Source organism: Amblyomma americanum, chromosome 8 (genome assembly GCF_052857255.1).
Source record: "Amblyomma americanum isolate KBUSLIRL-KWMA chromosome 8, ASM5285725v1, whole genome shotgun sequence".
NCBI classification, from domain to species: domain Eukaryota; kingdom Metazoa; phylum Arthropoda; class Arachnida; order Ixodida; family Ixodidae; genus Amblyomma; species Amblyomma americanum.
Window position 1 is genome coordinate 121757705 of NC_135504.1, and position 25577 is coordinate 121783281.

General features: G+C 45.4%; 1 pseudogene; it reads left to right on the plus strand.

The window, feature by feature from the left end:
* The first annotated feature begins 358 nt into the window (after positions 1–358).
* LOC144101583 (uncharacterized) lies at positions 359–14410 on the plus strand (annotated as a pseudogene).
* The last annotated feature ends 11167 nt before the right edge of the window (positions 14411–25577 follow it).

Here is a 25577-nt window from a genome sequence, read left to right on the forward strand (position 1 = left end):
AAAGATGTTCGAGGAACTAACTGAATTGCTTCGCAATCGCTTCACACCGAGAGTGTATGTGACCGGACAGCGAGCAAGATTTCACAGAAGATGTCAGTTGCAACATGAGAGGATCGCACAGTACGTAGCCAAGCTCAGAAAACTCGCTCAGACCTGTGAATTCGGCACCTTTTTGGACGAATCGCTTCGTGACTGATTTGTATGTGGTTTACTCCACACCGAAATTCAGCGATACTTATTTGCAGAAGACAAAACGCCGACATTCCAAAAAGCCGTTGAGCGCACACTTGCTTTGATCGAAGCTAAGAAAAATGTTCAGGAAGCGCACACTAGAGAAGCTGTCGCTGACTTTCACAAAATGAGCGCTGAAGGCTCAGCCAAAAGAAAGCATTCGTTCGATGCAGAAAAAAGGTTAGTACTGCGCGAATTAGACACGACAGGAGAGCAGGAACAAACATGTGTCGTGTCTAATTCGCGCAGTACTAACCTTTTTTCTGCAATGACCCAACTGGCCCGCAAGAACGTTCTACCATCGTTCGAGTGTTATCGCTGCGGCTCTGACAAGCATTTTTCCCGCGCCCATCCGCATATCGCAGATAGGTGCACGAACTGCGGTTAAAAAGACCACGTTCAACGTGCGTGCCGTGGTCCCAAGCAGAAGACAACGAGTTGAAGGAAGTTGATACGCAGTCCTGAAAGTGACGACACGCGAAACGTCCAGATGCTGTCTCCGAAAACCCGGCGTCCCATTACCGTCGACGTCGAAATTCAAGGTGTACCCTTGCGTATGGAGTTAGAGACAGGCGCTTCGATGTCTGTAATATTAAGGCAACAGTTGAAGACACTTAGACCGCCTTTAAAACTCCACTCACCGGAACTACGACTGAAAACATACACAGGAGAAGTTTTCCAGTCCTGCAGCATCTTCAGAGCAGCCGTAAGGTATGAACAAGGATAAAGTCGATGACCTTCCGTTGTGCGTCGTAGACTACGGCGGACCAGCACTTCTAGGACGCGAGGCGCTCGAAACTTAGAGCTTGTACTGGGACGAAATCTGCAGTTTGCACAATCTATGCAACAACTCGCACCTTGACGCAAACCAAGACAGATACAGAACGCGACTGAAAGTACTCCTAGACTAATATAGAACCGTTTTTGACGACACCCTTGGCAAAATAGCAGGTGAGCAAGCTTCCTTATTTCTTAAAGAATAAAGTACAAAGTCTCTCACAGCTAGAAACATGCCTTTCGCGCAACGTTCAGTGGATGAAGCAGCGGAGGATGAGCTGTGAAAGCTGGAGGAGACGGGCGTCATTGCATAAGTTTCTCCTAGCGAGTTTTCCACACCCATCGTGCCGGTTGTTAAAAAGAACGAGACAATACGTGTGCGCGGTGATTACAAGACGACTCTGAACCCTGTTTTAGACACAGAGCAGTACCCTCTGCCTAGGCTTGATGACATGCTATCTGCACTTGCCGGAAGGCGGTACTTTTCGAACCTGGATCTAAACAGAGCCTACCAACAAGTGGACATGTCGGAGGACTGTAAAAACTTCTCACGTAGAATACACATAAAGGGCTGTTTGCTGTAATCAGGCTATACTTCGGAGTCTCCTCAGTCCCTCCGTTATTTCAGCGTATTAAGGATAACATAATGAAGGGACTGCCAGGAGTAATATGTTATCTAGACGACATTCTTGTGAAAGGATCAACTGCCGAAGAGCACCTAAGAAATCTTGAAGCTGTGTTTCAACCACTGGCGCGAAAAGGTGTCCGAGTCAAGAGCCAACAATGCGAGTTTTTCAACAAAAGCCTTCAGTATCTTGGGCATGTTATTAGCAAGAATGGCGCCAAACCAACCAACGAAAAAGTTGAACCTCTTCTGAAAGCCCCGGCACCTACAAATGTGGCAGAGCTGCGGTCCCTACTTGGTCTCATCAACTACAATGGCAAATTTACGCCGCAACTGGCAACGTTTGCAAAACCCTTCTACAGATTGTTACAGAAGGACGTCTCCTGGTCCTGGGACCGAAAATGAGAGGACTCAATTCAAGCCATCGAAGCAGCGGTGTCATCAGCCGAAGTGCTTGCGCACTACGACCCGGCACTACCACTGTAGTTGTGCGATGCGTCTGCGTACGGTCTATGCGCCGTGTTATCCCACGTTATGAAAGACAACATGGTAAGACCAATTGCTTACGCTTCCAGAACTATATCGATGGCAGAAGAGAATTATAGCCAGATTGAAAATGAGGCACTTGCCCTTATTTTTGGCATCAACAAATTTCATTTCTTTATTTATGGTCGGCAATTTACGTTAATCACTGATCATTAGCCGCTACAAAGAATTCTTGGCCCGGAGAGCGGTGTCCCAGCGATAGCTGCCACAAGACAACAGTGGACTGTAACACTTTCAGCTTACAAGTATAATCTTGTGTACCGAAAATCAGCCGACAACGTGGACGCGGATTGTTTTTCGCAGCTCCCGTTAGGAACCACGGACGTTGAGGACAACACGAGTGACATTTTATGCGCATCGCTTAGGATCTCTTCAAGTGAAAAGCAAAGAGGTCGTGCGCCACACAGCTCGTGATCCTGTTCTCAGCCTAGTCTTGAAATTCAGCAAGAAAGGGTGGCCTTCGCATATTGATAAATTGCTGAAACCCTATTTTGACAGACGCAGTGAACTGACTGTCCACGAAGATGTCTGATGCATGAAATGTGAGTGGTCGTGCCATCAAAGCTAAAACATCCAGTTTTGGAGGAGCTACACCAGGGACATCCAGGTATCGTACGAAGCAAGAAACTCGCCTGAAGCTACGTATGGTGGCCATCCGTGGACAAAGATCTCGAAACTCAAGTGAGGCACTGCATGCCATGCCTGCAGCAGCGCAACATGCCACAAAAAGCGTCATTGCATCCGTGGTCGTGGCCTACGCGTCCATGGTCACGTGTTCATATTGACTTTGCGGGCCCATTCAGTAATCAAATGCTGCCAGTGGCTGTAGAGGCGCATTCAAAATGGCCACAGGTGTACGTCATGACATGTGCGTCCACACAAGCAACCATAGCAAGATAACGCGATTTGTTCACTCGATACGGTGCGCCGGAGACAGTTCTCAGTGATAACGGCACACAGTTCGCATCATCATAGCTCAAAGCGTTCATGAAAGAGCACGCCGCTCGGCAAGTTTTCACTTCGGCTTATAACCCGAGCATCAATGAACTGGCTGAAATGTTTGTGCAGACGGTAAAAAGCGCCTTACGCAAATGCCCGGCAACAGGAAGCCTTGAAGAAACATCGAAATTCTTGATGCCATATCGGAACGCACTGCATGTGACGAGACTTGAGACACCGTCTTATTTTTTTCCTGGGCCTGCAGCTGCGCACTCGTTTGGACGCTTTAGAGCCCTCCCTGTCGCGTGCAGTCATCGCAAGCAAGCTGCAACAAACGACGCTCCGAAGTGGTGATCATACTATGTTTCAAGTGGATCAACAGGTTTTGGCGAGCAATTTCAGGAGCGGACGAAGATGGCTCAACCCAGCTATCTCGCAGCGCAGCGGGCCAGTATATCGTAAGAGGTCAAGGTGCAGACACCCAAGGGATCCTGCACGTGGAGGCGACACAAGGACCATTTGCTGCGAGCCTCAGCTGCGACGACAACGTCCCCATTTGCGGTGGGGGAGGAGCCTGACCTCTGTTATCCAGAACTTTCAGATTGTCCGCCGCCATCAACTGCTGTCTCCGCAACTAGCCCTGCACCTGTGGTCAGCTGAAACAGCCCTACGGGGCGGTACCCTCAACGAGTCAGGAAGCCGCCTGATCGATATCAGCCATCGTGACTCTCCAAATTGCGGTGTAGGAAGTGATGCGTGCCGCCGCAGCGTTACCGGCGTGACAAGTGGCGCGCCAAGTGACGTCAGCAGTGGCTCTACAAAAAGCGAGCACCTGCATGAGCGCAGCCAGAAAGCAACAGAGTTGTCACCCAATACAGTACCACGCAGCCTTCTTATCGTTTCTTCCTTGCCGGGACCCGCTAGCACCACGCGGATATACTAGACCGACGTGCCAATCATTACGCTGCTGGGGACACATTCGAGCGAAAGAACAACGTAGGGAGAGCTGTTGTACAGTACATATTATTCGCTATCTTGCCAATGGTGAGGGAGTAGACCGTGTCTTTAGTGCTCTAAATACCTTTGAAGCGCGACCGAAATGACAGCTGGTCTTTATTATTGCCCTGAGTCCAATTTTAAAGTGTTTATCAAGTGTTTATCCTCCGCGCACGGCACGTTGTACCACCATTTACATTAATTTATATAGGACAGGCGGACAGTAGGAAAGCGGAAAAACCAGACTTGCCCAGAACCGCAGTGATACTCTGAATCGCTTCGTTGGAAGCGATCGCTCAGAGCAGTGTTGAACTCGACGCTGGTTAGAGCGTACGAGATTTGAATCTTCACTTGAGGGCGAAACACCTTTGCAGGCTGAGTGTTCGAAATTGGGTTTGCCCCCGCAAAGGCGCAGCTGGGTTTGCGGAGTCTTAAGCACCCTATGACAATGTACGTACATAAGGCCTGCACGCTCACTGACTGTACGGCGTTCGGGTCTGACCATGAGTCAACTCATTAGGTCAAGATAACGGCTTTCCATTTCCACAAGGCAAAACGCTAAAATGCCAATATATTGGAATTGCCTTTTTATGGTAAAGAACGTCGCCGCCCAATGGCTTTAAACCATCTGCTACGGCGCACTTTTGCAGCGTAAAATGTTGGTTCGAAATTTAAAACCCCCATAAAGCGCCGTAGTTTTCGTTCAGTGGTCAGTGTTATTTATTTGTGAGCAGGATTGATGATCAATAGAGAATCGGGTGGCACTGATTGTCTTTCTCTTCAGAAAGTTGAATGTTTTCTCATTATTTTTTTTCTCCTTTATATTGTTTCTACAGCATAGAGGCATATGCCACGGGACGTTATTTTCTATACTTTGACGTGACGTTATTGAAATACAGTTCGAGTGCAGACATGTATGCCTAGGACGAGTTGAATGAGAGCTGACGCCATAAACAATAAAACTACAATTCACGCCGTTCCTTCTGAAAACAAGCAGCCGTTCATAATTTTCTCGGAATTAAGTGTGCGGACAACAGCTTGATGACTTAATTTGCAGACGTGCTTTAAAGCTAGTACGGAAAGGAATGCCGTCCGCATTTATGGTTTCATTACGTTTGACGTCCACCCATGTTTATTAATATAATGAAAGGAGGCTACGAAAGCGTTCAGCAGTACATTGCAGGCGGCTGTCGCTGTTACCAAAGCGAGACAAAGGCGTGTCACGCGTTGTACCGCTTAATTACCATTTCAATATTCCTCGTGGTGTTTTGCGCTTGCCTGTCAAACCCAGAACGGAATTGCAACGCGCAGAATCACAGAAGGGACATCTGCGTCAGACGTAGAAAGAAATACTTCCGGAAGTAAGAGAAGAACTGGGCCAGATCCTGGCCTTTTTGTAATGCAATGCAAGGAAAGGCTATTTTTACTCGCTGCTACGACTATAATGCTAGGGCTTGTTCCGTTGCTGAACAAAAAAAGCGCTAAAAAACAGAGAGCAGAAAAATTAATCTAGCCCAGTTTTCTGTCATAATTGTTCCACTGCTCCACACACGGGGACAAATACTATCATCTTAACGAGGGAGGGGAGAGAAGAGGGTACTGAATGTGCGCCTTTTTTCCGACATCAGCATAGCTTCTATTGTAACGCAGACAATTTGGACTTTGCAATTTCATGAGTCTGACCACATTAGCTGCCGAGAAAGTGCCCAGTGAACGGTAGCTACTTTTGCACTTTTCTAGATTTCTTTCATGCCGTTCTCTCCGCTTTCTGTTTTTGGTGTGACCACAATCGTTCTGTTAACTTTCGCATTTAATTTCAACTGGGGCAGCAAATGATGCACTTTGGAATGTTGGAAATCAGATGGCGCTGCTGGGGTCATTCAGAACAATCCACACGATGGTGAACACAATAACAAAACGAGAGTTCGTCATTATAAGGGATGATAAAACAACGGGCGCGCAAGCAAAGACAACTGGTCACGTTAATGTAACTGGGTGGCGTTAAACTAGGACATTTTTAAAAAGAGAATAGAAGACAGCTGTTTTTTAGCAATGAAAGTAAATTTTGTTCAAAATTATGCCTTTTTTTTAAGCATACGACGGGAAATTCCTGTAAGATATTTATGGACGCAGCTTATGCCACCGGGCTTACATACACCAATTACAAGCACACAGATCAGTTTTAAAATTCGTAGACAGAGCAGCTGGCATGCACGCTAATAGTGAGAACCTAGAGGCGGCCACATTTCTGGCTGTTCAGTTTCGTAGAATCCTCAACGCACGCATGTGTAACGTTGAAAGCTAAGGCCTGTGGATGTAAAATTTTTTACGTGCATTTTGTAAATTAAGAGGTTAACGGCAGTCGTTCAACTCTCACTCAGTTTTTCCCAGGTGACATAGGATATGAGGTAGGACAGCTTTCACGTTTCACTCATCATGATATTGATTTTTAGCAATTTTGCGCGTCCTCTGCATTTGCGCCAAAAATCATGATTTCCGACAGAAGAAAAGCAAAGTGGGCGGCCTGAACAATCGTGACATTTGGCTCGAAAGGTAATACAGCACCACCCGTGCAGCAAATAGCGCTATAATATTTACATAGACGAGAGAAGGCAAAAAGCAGTTTTCAAAACATGACATGTTTACGGATCCGGAGTACCTGGGTTCGAACCTGACCGCGGCGGCTGCCTTTCGATGGAGGCGAAACGCGGAGGCACCCATTTGCTTTGTGGTGTCAGTGCACGTTAAAGATCCTCAGGTGGCCGAAATTATTCCGGAGCCCTCCACTACGGCACCTCTGTCTTCCTTTCTTCTCTTAGTCGCTCCTTTATCCCTTTCCTTACGGCGCGGTTCAGGTGTCCGCCGAGATATGTGAGACAGATACTGCGCCATTTCCTTTCTCCAAAAACCAATTTTCATTTTTGTTACATGACATGCATTTCTTTACTTGGGCACAGTTGAGCGAAGATCTTCGCTTCTTTCTTAGTTATGCAATATTATATCGGCAGATCTATAGCCTATGCAATTAAACTACCACAAGGAGTGGTATTATATCATATAGTTCAACGCTGGAATAACATTGCATGCACGGGCTTTCGAACGATCAGTTGCTACACAATGCTCGCCAAGCATGTAGCTTGATGCGAAATAAGAGAGAGTGCGATAATCGGAAAACGCATACAGAAGAAAGAACAGAGCGAATCATAGAGTAAGCGGGTGCTACTTAAGAACGGCTAGAAATCAGAATAACGGGAGATTCTTGTTCTAACCTCAGCACGATATGTCCGCTTGCTTGGATAGTCGGATTAAAGCCGCGGTCACTTTCAAAAAATTGACGGTGGTTTAGCTTTGGTTAAACCTGGACTGACGCAATAGCTGCAGCTGGCCGAGTGGAACTTGCTCAGTTGATATGAAAGTCAGTCTTTCGCCGCTCCGTTTCACTGGGCGTTCCTTCTTCATCTTCGTACCACTTGACACGGCGCATGCGCACAGCTGTTGCAGCTCGGTTTCGCCTGCGCGCCGTGCCGCCGGCAGCAGCAGCTGCGGGGCGCACCACGTGACCAGCCACGTGGTTGGTCAAGTGATCAACCACGTGACGAACCACGTGACCAGCCACGGCGCCGCTCCGCCGGCATCTGCTGCGTTCCACGTGACCAACCACGTGACAGCGTGCCGACGCAGCCACGGGGTGGTGGCGTCGCCACGCTGAAGGCTCGAAATGCTACCGTATCGCTACAAAAGGAACCACAAGAATATTCCATCGCCAAGGTAGCAGCATCTGCTGCTTTAGGAATAACAGATAAAGGAAGTAAGGATCTAGGTATTTATTTTTAACAGGAGGTAAATATTTGGGAGTGTAGCTACCTCTGGGAAAGAAAAAAATACTGCTGCATATTACGGAGGGCCTCGGAGCTAGTGTGCCAGTATGGGATGATTCTTTTGCTTCAACCAGATGTGAGTGCTGCGGTTTGAGCACTGGCGACATTGAATAGAAGGTGAAAGGAGGTTGTCTAAATATATGCTCCTTTTTAAAAATACAATTATTTTAGCTCCTCTCTAAGAAAAAATCTCGCTAGCATGCGTTCGCTAATCCGAATGATGTCCAGATGAAAACTGATATCAATACAGCGAGCAGGATTCAAGCCAGCATAGTGGCGCATCGGTTCTCGATGTCATGGATAATGCGGTCATCACCGCAGCCTATTCGGCGGCTTCGTGTTCTGATTGGTAGTCTCTCGCTTTGCGTGCCCTAAGTTGTTGTCTACATCATCTGATATCTCTCCTGCGCTTGTAACTGATGGGCGGGAGTAGTGCTACCTCCTTGGTTGGACAATAGAGCCGCATGAGTCAAGAGATAGAAATGATTACTTGTGTCTTTACCTGTAGCCTTACGTAGCGACATATAAAGATGAAAAGTGTAGCCAGGGGATTGCACGCGTCGCTTAGGCACGAAGAGAGCCGCCAGCAAGCAGCGAAAACAGCAACGGATGGTGCGGGCACTGCACTCCGCGATCAAGATAAGCAGCTGAACGTGGCGACACGCAAACATTGCAAACAAACTAAAACTGGCGTATCATTGATCCTTCGGTGTTTTTATCAATCAAAGACTTAGCTTTCTTAGGGGCAAGGCAGATTGCGAAAGTTTGAAACTTGTGCACTGTTTGGTAGGTTTTTGTTGTTTTTTATTTTTTATATCTTTTATATTTTAATGTTTGTATTGTTTTGGTTTTCTTCTTTCCTTGACACATCATGACCTTGACAAGATAATCATTGTTAGTTGTTTGTACGTGCGCAATACCTCACCTTTATAAGGCTGTCAGCGCCAAATAAAGACCATTCAGTGGAAGTAAGCGCATGTGTTGTGTCCTGTGTATGCTGTGCGCCATGAATCCTCATGCTGTTTACCCACTAGCCCGAACACTGACCTTTCTAAGTTATATTTCTAGTTCAACGGGCACCTGTCCCCCTGTTCCCTCTTATATGTTTCAACCTGCATTCCTTGTGACGTTAATTGCCATCAGTGTTTCCCGAGTTCGCACGTTCGCCTACTGCATCCGCGTCAAAGTAATACCTGAGGATGTTCAGGCACTGTTTGGGGCTCTTCCACCTTCCATCAATCATGCGAACCGGGTCTGCAAATTCATCGTTCGGAGTGGCAAAGACAAGGTCGCCTTTACGAGGATGCCCTGCATGCTCAAGTTTTCCGTCAACGTTCACCGCCAGCGTCCAAGCGACGAAAATGGAAAGCATACTGCAGCCTGATAGACAGCACCGCAGATAACCTATGGCAATCCAGCTTGTGGAGGCTTCGCTTATTGAAGAGGGATAGGAAACCTGGTCAAGGTTCAAGTGTCCACGTTTTCGGCAACGTAAGGCTTCCGGACGTTGTGCAGCGGAATGTTCAGCTGGGACCGAAGTATGCGGTGCCACCGAAGAAATCAGCGCCTGAACTCTTATCCTTCGTCAAACAAGTCTCAAGTCGTGCCCCGTCCGCAGAGAAGGAATGGTGCAACGTAGAAGGCCTGCATCTTCTAAACAATTGGAAGCCGTCCAGCACGTTGTGTTCCGGTGAGGAAGACAGTTAGGTACTTGAAGGACAATGGCTTGTGTATACTACAGTCAGATAAGGAGGGAGGCTTTGCAGTGCTTCCGATAGATTTGTATCGTAAGAGAGCACATGATGCTGTTAATTCAGTGTTTGATCGGCACCAACCTTTCTTAGTGCAAAAGGCAGTTGCACAAGCGAAGAAATTGTGTAAGCAGCTGGATCTGTCCAGGATTTTGCTCGCAATCACGAATTCAGGAAAATATGCACTTCAAATGTTTTTCTCAGTCAAGACCCACAAGCCAGAGGCGCCTTTTAGGGTCATCGTCTCCGAATGTGACTCTTGGCAGAAGGAAGTAGGCCTGTTTTTGCAGACTAAGCTGAAGCTGTTGAAACCTGACGACCCATTTATGATCAGAAGCTCAGAACAAGTTGTTGACTACCTGAGAGGGCTTCAGGGTGCAGATGTAGGATTTCTTTCAATAGATATAAATGACCTTTCCTACTCTTTGCCTCATCAGCAGCTTTAAAATGCATTGAAGACTGCATTCATAAATATGGCGCCGTATCGTTTCAAAATGAAGCTGGTATTTCAGTTGATGGTTTTTTGAATTTAGTGTGCCTGTACCTCTCGTCAACCTTTGTTAACTAGAATTAGGAAGTATATCTGCAAAAAAAAGGAGTGTGTATAGGTTCGTGCATAGCGCCTGCCCTTAGTGACTTGTTTCTTGCGAGCGCAGATAGGAGGATACAGAGTAATCTAGATAGTAAAGTGGTGACAAAAACGTTCCTGTTTGTAGATGATTACTTGGTTGTTCTTCAGAAGAGCAATGGAAGCCTTCTTCAGGTAGGAGAAAGCACTATATCTACCTTCGCGAAGTGTCTTGAGCCACTGGCCATTACTCACGAGCTTCCTGTTGAAGGAATGATCCGTTTCCTTGATTTAAATTTAGTTTCTGTGAGTCGGGTTGCTGGATGTATGAGCCTAGAGGGAATAAGGCTCTCTTACCGTTTACCTCCGCACATACGAAGTTAGTCTAGAGAGGAGTAGTAAAAACATGCCTGTCCAATGCAGGCAATAAGTCGTGCACCTGCCTAATGACAAGAAGTTTCAATAATCAGGTTCATCGCCTTCAGGAAGCGGGTTTCCCGAGGTACCTTGTAGTAGCAGTAGCAGAAAGCATGCGCAGACAAAAGAAAAACACAACGTTGACAGATAAAAAAGAAGGTACCCGCAAAATTGAATTAATACCTTATATTCACAGGATTTCCCACGGCCTCAAAAACGATTGGAGAGAAAATTAGTGTAAAAATTTGCATGTCAGCCCCAGAAAAACTGTCCCGCATGTGTAAGAACACATGTTCTGACAAGCAGGATAAGAATTCTTGCTCTGTAAGGCATCAGAACCCATTTGTAACTTGTGCCGATAACGTTATATACAGGTTGCCACTTTCATGTGGCAAGTTGTATATCGGGCAGACAGGCCGGTCGGTGCCTGAACAAGCGACTCAGCGAGCACCACAGAAGTGTTAGAGATCAGGGACCAGGTAATCTGGCTCGTCACTGCCGTAGTCACAAGTGCACGCCTAACTTCAAGGAGTGTTCAGTATTAGGAAAAAATAGCAATCAAAAAACGAGGGAAACAATTGAAGCGGCAGGGTTGGAAAAAGAGGGACTGAGAAATTGTATCAGTGATCCTTCGGTGTTTTTATCAATGAAAGACTTAGCTTTCTTAGGTGCAAGGCAGAGGGCGAAAGTGTGAAACTTGTGCACTGTTTGGTAGGTTTTTGTTGTTTTTTATGTTTTACTTTTTTAATGTTTTTTGTTTTGGTTTTCTTCTTTCCTTGACACATCATGACCTTGACAAGATAATCATTGTTAGTTGTTTGTACGTGCGCAATACCTGACCTTTATAAGGCTGTCAGCGCCAAGTAAAGACCATTCAGTGGAAGTGAGCGCTTGTGTTGTGTCCTGTGTATTCTGTGCGCTATGAATCCTCAGGGCCTTGCCAATACTCCAGTACGCCGACCACCATCAATGAGCAGAGTAAAATATGCTATGCCTTTCTTGAAGTGAACTTGACGCAATCAACAACTCTTGACGACGCGGTAGCCAACAGGTTTTTTTTTTTTTTTGGATAGGTACGGACCTGTTACTTCTTCAGAGTATTCTTTAGATGGCTTTCTGCTCAATAGAAACGTTCCGTAAAAAGGGGCATACGGATTTATGCGAATATATACTCATTTTAAGTGCATAATAATGCAAACTCATATGCTTTTCATATCTATTTTGTGTGACTTTAGAATCGTATTTGTATGCTTTCTGCATGATATTTACCTAATATGAATGACGTCTAACATAGCCGTCATGCGTGTCGACATTTCCATATGTGCTGGCCGCGTAATTCGTATAGAGTGCGCATGCTCCAAATGCATTTCATATTAGCCACACAGAAAGCTGCTAATTTATGAGAGTCGTTTTACGAAAAGTTACACAAGGTGTTCCTTCAACACGACGTGTGGGCGTCAGTCGAACATGCTTCTGTGTCAAGGGTAGGGCATATTTCTTCGTGAGGCGGAACTACGGAAATTTTCCAGGCGTCTATCTATATATGTGTGGTTACATTTCTTATTCTCCGTTTCCGACTTAAGTACATAATCTCTGCATCCAGATGTGATGCACCCACTAGTGAGTGAATCTAGGCGTAACAGAAAGACTCTATAGAAAAACATTCCCGCTATATCTAAGCATCAGTATAGGTGCGATTTATTTTGTGTCATGCTAAATTTAGACCCACTAGAGAGAGCCAATTTACTTAGGCCGTTTTTCTTAATAACAAGACGGCATGATATTGTAATAGGTATGTTTTCAACTGCAAAAAAAAAAAAACGGGTGTGATTGGGGCATGATTCGCTAATGATTGTCTTAACTAGCTGTGCTCAGAATCTTCTGCCTATGCTATATTCTTCTTTTCGCCCCGACTATCGAAGAAGCATAGAGAATATACACAAACTACCACATCCGAAATTATTTGTAGGCTATCTTTAAAATTTGGATAATGTGGACGTAGCTTGCGGTCCTAAAATGAAGAAACTTTTTGACAGCCTTAACGTGTTGTCGCAAGAAGCTCTTACTCGCTCTGAAAAAGAACCGGAATGCACTAAAAGCGTCGGTGGTTGCAGCAGAAAATTGAATCGAAATTCCATAAAAAGCGTTCCACGTAGACGGCGAACACACCAGTTGCCAAAGAAAGCTTCTTACACAAAGGCAATAGTGCGGCAGCATTCCTTATCGCATTCCTGGTAGGACTACTTGCTCATAGCGTGTAAATCACACAGGGCTGCAATGTTGGAACTCCAGAGCAGCCTGGCTAGAATAAGCAGCTATTCGCGAAGAATGAAAGAGCTCTGTGCAAAAAAGAAGTTAAGGACATTGCTCTCTGAGATCAGAAATACCAGAGGTCGTTTGAGGAAAACTTTGAGCGAAAAAAAGTGCCATTCAGTCTCGCGAAACTAAGCATGAAGGCTTCGCACTTATCGGTGCGCGTATAATAATAATAATTGGTTTTTGGGGAAAGGAAATGGCGCAGTATCTGTCTCATAGATCGTTGGACACCTGAACCGCGCCGTAAGAAAAGGGATAAAGCAGGGAGTGAAACAAGAAAGGAAGAAAGAGGTGCCGTTGTGGAGGGGTCCAGAATAATTTAGACCAACTGGGGATATTTAACGTGCACTGACATCGCACAGCACACGGGCGCCTTAGCGTTCTTCCTTCATAGAAACGTAGCCGCCGTGATCGGGTTCGAACCCGGGAACTCTGGATCAGTAGACGAGCGCCCTAGCCACTGAGCCACCACCGCGGGCCGGTGTGCGTATCTGGAGCGGTTTTGTCAAAAAGATGCTGGCGGATACCGCATCCGTTAAACCCCCCATATATGGTGCCAGTAGACAGTATTGGATTGGACCCCCCATCGCGAAATATTCCTCTAATAATAAGGTCCTGGATGCGTTCATGTGCAGTTTCTGCAATTCCAGAGTATGCCTTTAGGTACATAGATTCATGGAAAATTAGTAGACATCGTCTTTTGTGTTTGAAGAGCCAGCTGTGAGGAAAAGTTCCATACTGGCCACTGTGAAGTTATAATATTGAGCACGAGCAGTAGTGGCGAAACATATGCTGACAATAGCAGGCGGTTTAATGTTGTTGGGTTCTTCCGTTTTAAACTTTAATAGCTGGATAAAAAATTTCGCCAATCTTTACGGCGTAACTACGATTCCTCTTCAAGCGAGAGTATATTTGCTAGAACAAAAAGCAGCAATATTAGCAATTAGCGAACACGTAATGAGCTAGTTAGGCGGAGCAGGGAGTGATATGGAAAAGGTCCTGCGGCAGCGTTGCGCCACATAATCCGACCACTGCCTACTGCTGCAGTCACCGCATCGTTCGGTGCCGTACGTAGGGAACTATTCTTATGATTTGCTGGAACTGATTCGCACTGTCGTGCATGAAGAGCTTCACCATCTTTTGCGGACCTTCGCAGCCTGCGCTAGGCTCGATTTCAGCTCTGGTTCGCGATATGGTGCAGGAGGCGTCCCAGGATTCTTTTCCTGCCATCGACACACCAACTCTGCCGAGGGACTACCAACGTCCAACTTATGGCAAAGTTGCGATTCATGCGGCTCCCGCTTTGCTGCCTTCAATTGACTCACTGCCTTATGTCCCGCCGCCCTCGGTGCAAACTGTGCAGTAATTCGACAATATTTAAGCACCCCTATGCAAGCCGACGTCTGGTGCACACCTGGCAGTCGGCGCCTCTGCTTTCACAGAAGAGAACCCAGCCATCTTTACTGCAGTCGTTCTTATCGACGCCTCGGCCTGCAGGGTTTTCGCGCAGATTCGCCGAGACGCCGGTTTTGCTAACAATCCAGCGGCATAGAAGACTTCCTTGCAGAAAAGCGGATTCCATCCCGTACGCCGCATGAGTCGGCGTCATCTTGCCCAAGACGCTCTCCCTCGACCCCAGCTTCCTTCTTGAGTGCGGCACAAGAGCGATCGCCCCAGGCTTTGCGGGGAAAGCTGAGACCACCGAGCTTCGGGGTCGAGGTAACTGGAAGTCGCTGCGCTTTAGGCCTCTTGTTGCCACCGCTTCGTTCCAACCGAGAACTGACGGATTCTCATGCGATTCCGACAACCGCGTTTCTTTGGACATCCCAGTTTTTTCTTGATGGTCACATCGTGAGTGCGTATGAGTACAGTAGAGGTACTATTCAATTTAGACTGGAAAAACGGCGACTCTTCTGAAAAAAGTGTTCACCCCTTGGTCACTGGTGTATCTTTGTATCGCCGGTCGTCATTACGTTATCACAAATGGCACCTGCACGGCTCGCTTTAAGATTAACGCATCTTCGTTACCCGCCGCGGTGGCCCAGTGGTTATGGCGCTCGGCTGCTGACCCGAAAGACGCGGGTTCGATCCCGACCGCGGCGGCCGAATTTCGATGAAGGCGAAATTCTAGAGGTCCGTGTACAGTGCCATGTCAGTGCACGTTAAAGAACGCCAGGTGGTCGAAATTTCCGGCGCCCTTCACTACGGCATCCCTTATAGCCTGCGTTACTTTGGCACCTTAAACCCTTTAAACCCGCATCTTCGTTCATCGTAAGTTGCATCGTTATGTGTGATTGTTCCCACGATCTCTTTCTCGGCAAAAACTCTGCGGGAGGGCGGTTTAGTTATCGAGTTCCGCCAACGCATCGTTATCTTCTTGGCCGGCAAAGCCGCCGAACTCTACAGGTCCTGCCATCGCAGTGTCGCACTTTGCGTTTCTACAGGCAGCGTCACGTTGCCGTCATGGAGCAATGTTTTGTTTTAGATCACCTGTGACGACTTGCACGGCGGCGAAGCAGTCGCAGAAGCTAACCATTCACTACCGCTGAGGCAAGAAATCTGCGCCACTCGCTCTTACTGACGCTTCGTAGTGGCCGGTCTGTGATCCTTGGCACTAGTTTTACTAATTATCACCGGCACCTTTTCACAGGACTTGCTATCGCTTCTGTCGAGCATGTTGTAGAAGTTCCAATTTCTTTTTGCTCACGCCCCTGTGGGCACTGAAGAACCTTCCTTTGAAAACACCAACAGCAACTGCCAGGGGAAACGACAGACCTTTGAGCAACTGCTGCTGGAATTCAAGCCGTGCTTCGTTTCATCCTCGTAGGTTCGCCTAATGGCCATCACAAACTACCGCATCATCACCTATGATGACACTCGCCCTATACGACAATGCCCTCATCGTGTTTCCGCAGAAGAACGAGTAGTGATCCAAATGCAAGTTTAGGAGATGGTTCACGATGGTGTTGTTCAACGTGCCCAAAGCGTGTGGCCTTCGCATGCGCGCCTTGTTAATAAGAAGAACGGCTCATTCCGGTAATTTGCAGACTATCAAAAATTGAAGAAATTGAAAAAAAAGATTTATATCATTTGCAGCGCATTGATGTCTCGCCGGACTGGTTTAAGAGTGGCTATTGGCAGCTACTTGAAGAGTGGCTATTGGAAAATTGAAGTAGACGAACGGGAGCGCGAAAAACCGGTTTTTGCACTCTACATGATTTCTATGAATTCAAAGTTTTTTCCTTTTCGCTTCTGCTCTGGCCAGGCTACGTTCGAACGGATGATGGACACTGTCCTCACAGACCTCAAGATGTAAAACTGTCGTTTGCACACAACGTCAGCGTTTTTTTTAAACGTTTGAGCTACATCTTCAGCTAATTCTGGCTGTCTTCGAAGCCTTTTGTTCGACTTACTTTACGCCAATACCTCAGAAATACCATTTTGTGTAACAACAACTCAAATTTATGGGTCATGATGTGAGTTCTGAAGCTCTTAATGAGTGGGGTCTGACCCAGATAAGGCTTCCACCGTAGTGCTTTACCTTGTTCCTAACTGACTAGAAAGCTGGCCAGTGCTTCCTCGGTCTATGTTTATAATATTGGAGGTTTATTGCTGTATTCTCCAAGATTTCGGAGCCGTTCACGCCACTCACGAGGAATAACACCTTCATTCGGACCAGTCAGCAACAGACGGCTTTTTCTGTGCTCCGCCAGAGCCTTAAAACAACTGTTCTTACGCACTTCTGCAAAGAGGCCGGCACCGAAGTAAACACCGACGTCAGCAACATTTGCCTCAGAACTCTCCTTGCACAACAAAAAGACGGCCCTGAGAGAGTAATAGCCCAAGCTTGCTGCACTCAGTCAAGCGCCGGAAGTAATTCCTCTGCCTAGAAAAAAGAATGCCTTGGAGTTCTGCCGGCCACCATGTAGTGTTCTTTTCCGCATGGAGGAAAAACCTGGCACCTAGTATTGCCAATTAGCGCAGAGCTGATCTTGGAAAACGATGACGTTGCACTTGCGCTACCGCGTGTCGGCCGCCATTGTCTTATCGTCTTTCTTGCCTGGCTCCAGGTAGAAAAGCAATCCTCAATAATAACTACCTAACAATACCCTGAAGTATGAACATTTAATGGCGGATTATAGAATTATCTCTTGGTAGAGATCACTTGCCTTCACTTTTTAAATTTCTATATTGTACACAAACTGGAGCCTTAAAAAAGTTTATTTGCAAATAGCTGGCCAGCAATTTCTACTGAAATACTTCTATATGAGCCATGTATAATAAAAGAGTGTAATAGATAGCCTATATGACGCATAGAAAACGTTCAAAAATGTGTATGCTTTCCGTGATTTTTCTTAAAGATTTTTGTCTGATTTCCAGGTGGCTCTAGTTTGTTCTGCACGACGTCGTGCAGGGTCTGTATGTATTCCGAGCTGAACATCTCGGTTTTTCCGCATTTACAGCGCATAAATTTTATGTGGTTCACATATGTGACCTGCATAACCCACGGTATCAATATGAGATTCCGTATTAGTAATGGAGAAATAGTGCAGATTTATTTGCATCGCAATACAGTGCGTTAAACCCCAGAGAAATGTCAATAAAACGAATATTGCTTTTCACCTGTATATGACAATATATTTTACGTTCATAGAGAGCGGGAGCATATCCACCTTATTTGTTCCAAAAGACTTCAAAGTTCCAAAAATATCCGCTAGGAGAAGTTAGACGGAATGAACAGGAAAAAAGAAAGAGAGTGATACCAAATCACCAGAGTGAAATGATTTTGGTTTATGAGGGTGTAACGTCCCAAAGCGACTCAGGCTAAGAGGGACGCCGTAGTGAAAGGCTGCGGATAATTTCGACCACCTGGGGTTCTTCAAAGTGCACTGACATCGCACAGCACACGGGCCTCTAGAATTTCGCCTTCATAGAAATTCAGCCGCCACGGCCGGGGTCGAACCCATGTCTTTCAGGTCAGCAGCCGAGCACCGCAACTACCTAGCCACCGCGGCGGGTCAGAGTGAAATGAAGGGGTAGAATACGGGCGATAAGAGGTTAGAGAAATGTTCGGTGGTGAAGTTTTAGGGGCTAATAAGAAAGAATCCAGACGGATATTGACCGAGCAGGGAAACTCGAGAAACCATACTGCCAGCAAAAAAAAATACAGAAATGAAGATACTTTTATTATGGTTAAACTCGCGTCGATGAAACAAAAGAGGAAGTTTGAAGGTCGATGATTATGATAGGGCGGAACTCTAGATGGGGAAAACGTACAGAGTAGGGCATATCTCGATGGCATTGGACTTCGTTCACGAAGCAGTATTTTCAGACTTTGTGGTCGAGAGAAATAGAAAAAAGAAATAAAATGAACCAAAGATGTTTCCGTATATAGTACGCCGCTGAGACCCGTATACTTGGAACGTGTCTTGTCGGGCAAGAAAGCAAGGCATAAACCGAAAAAGCAACAAGTCGAAAACTTGTGGACTGTGATAGACAGCCTAGGGTCACAAAAGCTGCAGCCCGCGTCTCTGGTTCAGGTGGACAATTTTCAACGACGTTAGTTCGTTCCTAAAATCAGATATTCGTCAGCCAATTTGCAATCGTACGGTTGCGAATTATAGCGGCGAGCACAAGCACGAGCCTGTCAAGGTTTGTTGTTTTGCTCTGAGAGCTTCTAGAATTTGGCATTGAGTTTACACACGTCAACTTTACCGTGAAAAAGAGTGTCATATCTTTAGGAACCATACCTTGATTGTGTGTGAAATTAAGTAATGTCGCCCTAAAACTAGGTACCTCATTCACGACCAGCAGAACTGATCGAAGTTTGAAATGAGGGAGTACGCTGGGAGGCCCAATGCCGATATTATTCAGCATGAAATTGGACCGAGAAAACGTGTCGTCAAAGAGCCACAGTGATTGCCCACAGGAGATTGCTGAAGAGGCGTACTGCATAGGGCAGTCAAAAAAGAACTAAAATTTTTATTCTGAGAACACACGACATAAAGAAGCATTCTTACCACTTTTGTTTCTAAGCAAAGCACAGAGCTCGTCTAAAGAAGGTGCTCTAAAACTTCATTAATGCCTAAATTTTTAAGCACCAATTTCTTCTGGTTGACACGTGGCCACCTGCCCGCTCCATTTTCCGCGTCAATGTCAGTGCTGTATTTCATCAGCCAATACTGCAAATTCATTCTTAAAATTACTGAGGAGCTTGTACACCTCCTTGTGAGCCTGTACTGCTTGTTTTATCATCGATTAACATGAATTGCCTCAGAAAAAAATGAATGACCACAGAATGCTCTTCTATTCTGTACATTTCGAAGTGGGCGGCCACCTTGTAGCTACTCGGGGGATAAAAGTTTTCTTCCCATGCTGACAGATCGTGTAGCTCTGGACAACTCCACGGCTGATATGAAGGTATTGTCAGTAAAATAGTGCATTTTAATCAGAACTTTAACGGCCACTTATAACTTACTTTTTTGGCTAACCATCATACAACTGGTAGTAAACGCATACGCGGAAATGATTACAACAGTTGCGGAGAAAAGTCGTAACTGATTCTCAATAAAAAAATAATCCTCCGCTCCGGAATGAATGGAGGTTGAAATAAAGAAAAGAACGAAAAATTGCTCCCTCTCTCAATTTTTCCTCTATCATGTGCGGATTGGATATATCGGCACAGGGCGCAGTTAGTGCTAATTTTGAGGCTTCAATAAATTTGTTCCTTTTCGCACTAGAGCATCCGCTTTAACATGAAGGAATCAATGGCCACGGTTTCATCAATGCAATTTTCCCTCTACCAGAGTAGCAAGCTTACTATGTGTATGGTTCCTGAAGCCGCCATTCTCAACGGCGCGGCTGCCGATGTTGCGTCAGTGGCACGATTAGGCCCAAAAATTTAATAGTGTAGTTTTCTGGGCCGGCCGGTGAAGCGACATAACCAAGAAAACTTTGCGCAAACCACGACGGAACACGAGGCAGAAACACGCACACACACACAAGAGCGTTCGTGTGTGTGCGTGTTCCTGCCTCCGTCCCGTCGTGGTTTGCTACTTTCTTTGATTACACCCAAAAACGGCGCGCCGTAAGGACGCTTACCCGGTACTGACTCCTTACTAGTCGTTAAGAGCTATCTCAACTTAAAGGAACAATCATAATATAAAGTCATAGTTCATTAAGTCATCTGCATGCTCATCCACATCCGAAGAGAGCTGGCGGATCAGGCCTTCTTTTGCCGCGTTGCAAAGCGCAATTATGCAGAGTTGTCACCACCCAGAAACGCCACCACAGAGGCAAAGCGCGATGCATTCGCAGCCCGTCCGCAATTTGGTGATAGCCGTGGACCAGGCCTCCTCCTGCCTTTATCTAAGAGCTCGTTATTTTTGTTGCTTGGATACGTCCCAAAGCGAGTTGTCAGCTCCATTTCTTTGTGTTTTAAACAGCAAGCGTACTTGTCCATACATTTTCTTTGCCCCTTCTACTAGCAACATTGATACATACTGCAGCGTGTGACAGTATTCTCTACGCTGTGTGACCAGTAGAGGAAAAAAGTGCTTTTGCCTTAATTTCACCATGCTCTAAGACACCACGCCCATCATAATAAAAAAAAACGACGCAGCTCCTGTGCGTGGCTCTGTTTGTATTACCCTCACGATGCAGTGCCGTCATTTACATTATCATGAGGCGAATTTCGGTTCCTTGAAGGACATGTGCGTCTTGCTATCTCGTATGACTCTCATGCAAATAGGCAGGAAAAGTATCGGTGTATTTCTTGCTACACCTAGACTACTCCACTGAAGGTGCTGGAGTGCTTACGTCATAGCACAAAGTTTCAGCGTGTAATTTTTACAGGTAAGTCGAAGTGGCCGTTCCTTCTCGAGCTCTGGGCGAAGTATGGAGGCATTGCGACCAGCTGGAGTGTAGGCAACGAGCACATGCTTGAAAAGAGCGTATCCCATGCGGATAGGCTGGACAGCTGCAAGGCGCATGCCGAGCGAGTTTCACGGAACGAGCGCACGGTCACGTGAGGCAGGGCATGAAGTAGGCAGTGATAGAAACGTTGACCCTAGCTTTTACGCAAGCACCATAGAGGCCTTTAGCATAGCGTTTACAGCGACCGCGACCGTATCGTAAGGCGCCAATGCTGAGGCACTGATTGGTCAACATTACAAATGTGAGTGGTACAAAAAAAGCCGTTTAAAATATCTATAGAAGGGTGTTTTGTTTTTTAATAAGAATAAGCATTAAGAATAAGTGATACGCATTCTGCGCTCCGAGTTGTATTTTCGCTGTACGATCACAGTAACGCACCTTCCATCACTCAAAACTGATTACTGATCGCCGTCGTCATTTGAGCAGCTTTGCACTCGTCACTCTCGGATCACAATAGGCGTGTTCTGCTTATTACTAGAATATACTAATGGTACTTGCATAATGTCTCGTCGGCTGCGAACAAGGCTTCTCTATTTTATAACGCGGTGGTTTAATGGTAAGGCGATAAGAAGTGGTAGAAAGTGCATCAATGCAACCGAGATAGTTTTCTTTCGCTAATACTTGGTGCTACAAACGTCACGTGTTGTGTTTAGCCGACGTGTAAATACATCCCAATAGCGCAGAACCCAGGAGTCGTAAACACTCACGGAATAACACTAAACAAGTGTGCAAAAGCCGACAAGATGAAGGGAAATGCACTAAAAGCAAAGAAGGCGAAACACGCTTTCTTCGTAAGGAGTGTGTTTGTGCAAGGCGTGATCCCCATTTCCGGATGCAATCTCGAATTCTCTTTTGCCTTCCTGCATCCGATCCCGGCAACAATGGATCGTCTTCACGGTCGAAGTCTCAATAGGATATCTCTGTGATCAATAATCCTCCAGTGACGCTAATATAAGTAGCATTCTGATCTCATTCATCTATTAAGCGCCGAGGGTTCATTGAAGTCACAGCGCCATCAGTCAGCCGTGTTCGCATGTCGTCGCTGGCCACATGAAATGCGTAGCGTAATTTTTTCTCAAAAAACAGAAAGATTGCGAGAAACAAAATGGGAGGTCCGAAAAAAGAAATTATCGATGCTGGGTCTCTAATGTCTGTCGTATCAAGGCTTGCCTCTCTTTCATGAAAACTACGCGAAACAAGTACAGAGAGCTTCATTATTCTTTTGGTAAAATAGGAATAGACTTTACCAGTATTTATTCTTTTTTACACATCGCCTTTACTAAAAGTAGCTGTTCTCTCTCTCTCTCTCTCTCTCTCTCTCTCTCTCTCTCTATATATATATATATATATATATATATATATATATATATATATATATATATATATATATATATATATATATATATATATATATATATATATATATATATAAACTGCACTTGGACCGAAGCGGTGACCTAGTGGTATGAGCATCCGTCCCGCATGCGGGAGATGTGGCGTTCGATCCCCATTACCACCGGGTACCCACAGGTGATACAATTGGTACAATTAAGCTTCACCCTGGCCTGGTGCTGGGCTTCTTTAGTTTCAAATGCTTGGAAAAGGGGTCTTTGACCCCACCTTGAGACCCCACTTTGACCCCACCGGCATGGCGCTCTTTGGCCGTAGCAGCCCTTGCGCCACCAAAATTCGCAATCATCATAAAAGCTGTTTAGAAGGTTTTGATTAATGTCCATCATAATGCACCTACCTTGCATTACAAGAAAACAATTGCGTTTTTAGCTAAATATTAAGTAAATGCGAACGCAATTCGCTGCTCAAGGCAGAAGAGCGCTGTTCTAAAGAAAGCAACAATAACTTTATAATAAAGACTATCAAAAACAAGGAGTAGGGCCGGTATTACATACCCATTGCTTGTGTCCTTGTTTGCAAAACTTTCTTTAAGGTTTATTGCACCCTGTGACGAAAAACAGCAGAGTCACAAGGTGAGTCGTCAAGTTGGCACAGGAACACACATTGGTAAAAAAACAAGACGATGAAAGAATGGTGCATCTTTCAAAAAAATACAAATCAGTTCTGACAAAGTTCAACATAAATATATTCTCTTAGAACGTAATCTACACAGCCGTCTTTGACTACAGAGCCTTCATGAAAAGAAATGCGTTATCTTATCATCGAGACAACATGTCAGGTTAAACGCGCTTCAGAAGTCACTAGCAGTACTCCGGAACATCCGGAAAACGAATTCGAGATCACATCACCCAAAATTGAATGACAGGAAAAAGCATAAATCATTGCTAGTGCTTACATGTTACAGACAAGTATGTTCTATGAGTGCCTGATTTCATCTTAGTCTAAACTATGTTTTCATGGGTTGGTGTTTTTTGCCTTTAAAAGGAACCGGCTCAAAGATGAACCTGCTATTGTGTCCATATCTTCATTATAATCTAAATTTTAGCAAAAGTTTGAGCTCACTAAATGACCTTATCTGCTTTCCTTAGATTTCACCCATTAAAAGCAAACTGTGTTTACCTGTATCATAATATATCTTCAGGCTGAATAGAAACGCATGTTCCCCACGCAATAAATAAATACGCTCTGTTACTTCCACAAAATCAAAAAGTGCGTGGCGTGTTTTGGTCAAACTACGTAGCCGTATATTTTAATGCTTTCCTTTGAATACAAATTGCTTTCTGGCGCAATAGAAACAGAGGATATTGACAGTCCATTCCAGCCTAAGAATTTCTTTCTTTGCGTGCTTAGCACGGAATTTACATTTCCAATTCCTTTCTCTCTCTGTGATTTGACAACAAAGCACTTGATAAACAGCCTGATAACTAAAATTGCTTCGTGCATATCAGCCATTGCATCAGAGGCAACAGAAATTAATTCGAAATTATCGAAGGAATAAATCTGGAAATAAATTCTGAAGTATTGTTGGCCGCTGCAAACATTCGGTGACGCCTCTAACGCAAAAAAAAAAAAATATTTTGTCTGACGAGACAAGGCCAAGTAAGCAGATAGCGCCCGAGCCGGTGTGCTTTGAAACAATAAGCGCAATAAGAATAATGTAATTGTGCATTGATCAACACATGCCACTGACCTATAGAAGCCTATTGGAATGCGCAAATGCGTTCATCAGATTTTAAATAAACAAATTGACGACAGGGTCACCATGAAATCCTTCAGTAAGGCATTTTCACGCTCCTCAGTTCCTTCTAGTCAAGTAAGGCATAGTGAACAGTGTAGTTTTATCTGAGAGTACCATCTCTTTACCTTACACCGACTGGAGTACATTTCAGCATAAAACGCACATTACTCACAGTAGCCCGCTGTCGTTCCTAGCTTCTCCATCAGGAAGTTATCTCAAAGAGCGGCGGGGTGATGGCAATGCGCCCTTTCAAGAAACGCAACACAATGGCCTCTATGCTGCGCGAAAATTTTGTTCAGAAACGGCTGACTTCGTATCGTGTTGCCCGCCAAGAGGCTCGTGATACAATGGAAAAGAAAACAGGCCGCGGAGCAGCGGCCGGAAGAAACACATGGTAGGTATTGTGCCGTGACTGAACGGAGAAGAGTTCAACAATCGTTTCACTCGGCAATCACTGCCTCGAGTTCTTGAGTTTAGATGAAGGGCCATATCGACTTTTTTGCATATTCCGCACCTGGCACTTTTAATATGAAGGCAGTTTTTTTATTTTCGGGCAGCGGCTTTTGCATTCGAATCCCATTTGAAGGCCTGTTATACGGCCTAGCATCAGGCATTCAAAGCGCCTTCTTTCACGGGGAAATCACTTTTTTCTACAGTTTGATTCGGCCCACTATAGTTGTGTTCCTTCTGAAGCATAATTTCAGATGCGTTTGAAATTTTAGACGTCATCTAATTTAACTGCAGGTACAATGAATCGCCTCAATATATCGCACATACATGAAGTACCCCTTGCCACAACAATGCAGTGCCGGTTTCGCACCCAGCATGAAATTAGCCCGGTCACTGCTCATTCTTTCTCAATTCCTCTGCAGCCAAACATATTTAATTTTCCCTTTGGTCCGAGGCATAAAGGCTTTGTTGTGCATTTGGTCACTGGTCATGTTCATTAGAATCAGTCCTGGTCTGATGGGCACCATTCTACCAGAAATAACAGCCTATGTCTTCCATTTAAATGCGGTACCATCTAGTCCGGCTAACTGTGAACGCAACTGTACACGCAAGCACTTGCGGAACACTCCACAGAATAACGAAAAATTCCTTTGTTCGCCGTGGTGTGAAATAAATGAAAGGCCTGCTGAATGGACTCCGGAACTAGCACCTGCAATGACATTGCCCTTGATAGCGATGCAGTCTAATTTCACCCGCTTTACTTCAAGCAGCACTTGGCCCCCATTTTTCAGCAACATTGTTACAGATGCCGAGTCGCTTGAATCGCCGGTTAATGCTTCGCAGATGGCAGTATTGATTAACAGTTATTCGTATGGATAGAAACACTAACTGTGTTTATAAGAACACTTCACTGGTGCTTCATCGGCAGGACTTCCGTAGGGAATGCGATAGATGAAGTCGCAACGCAACAGATGCAGTGATAGAATACTGTTGCATA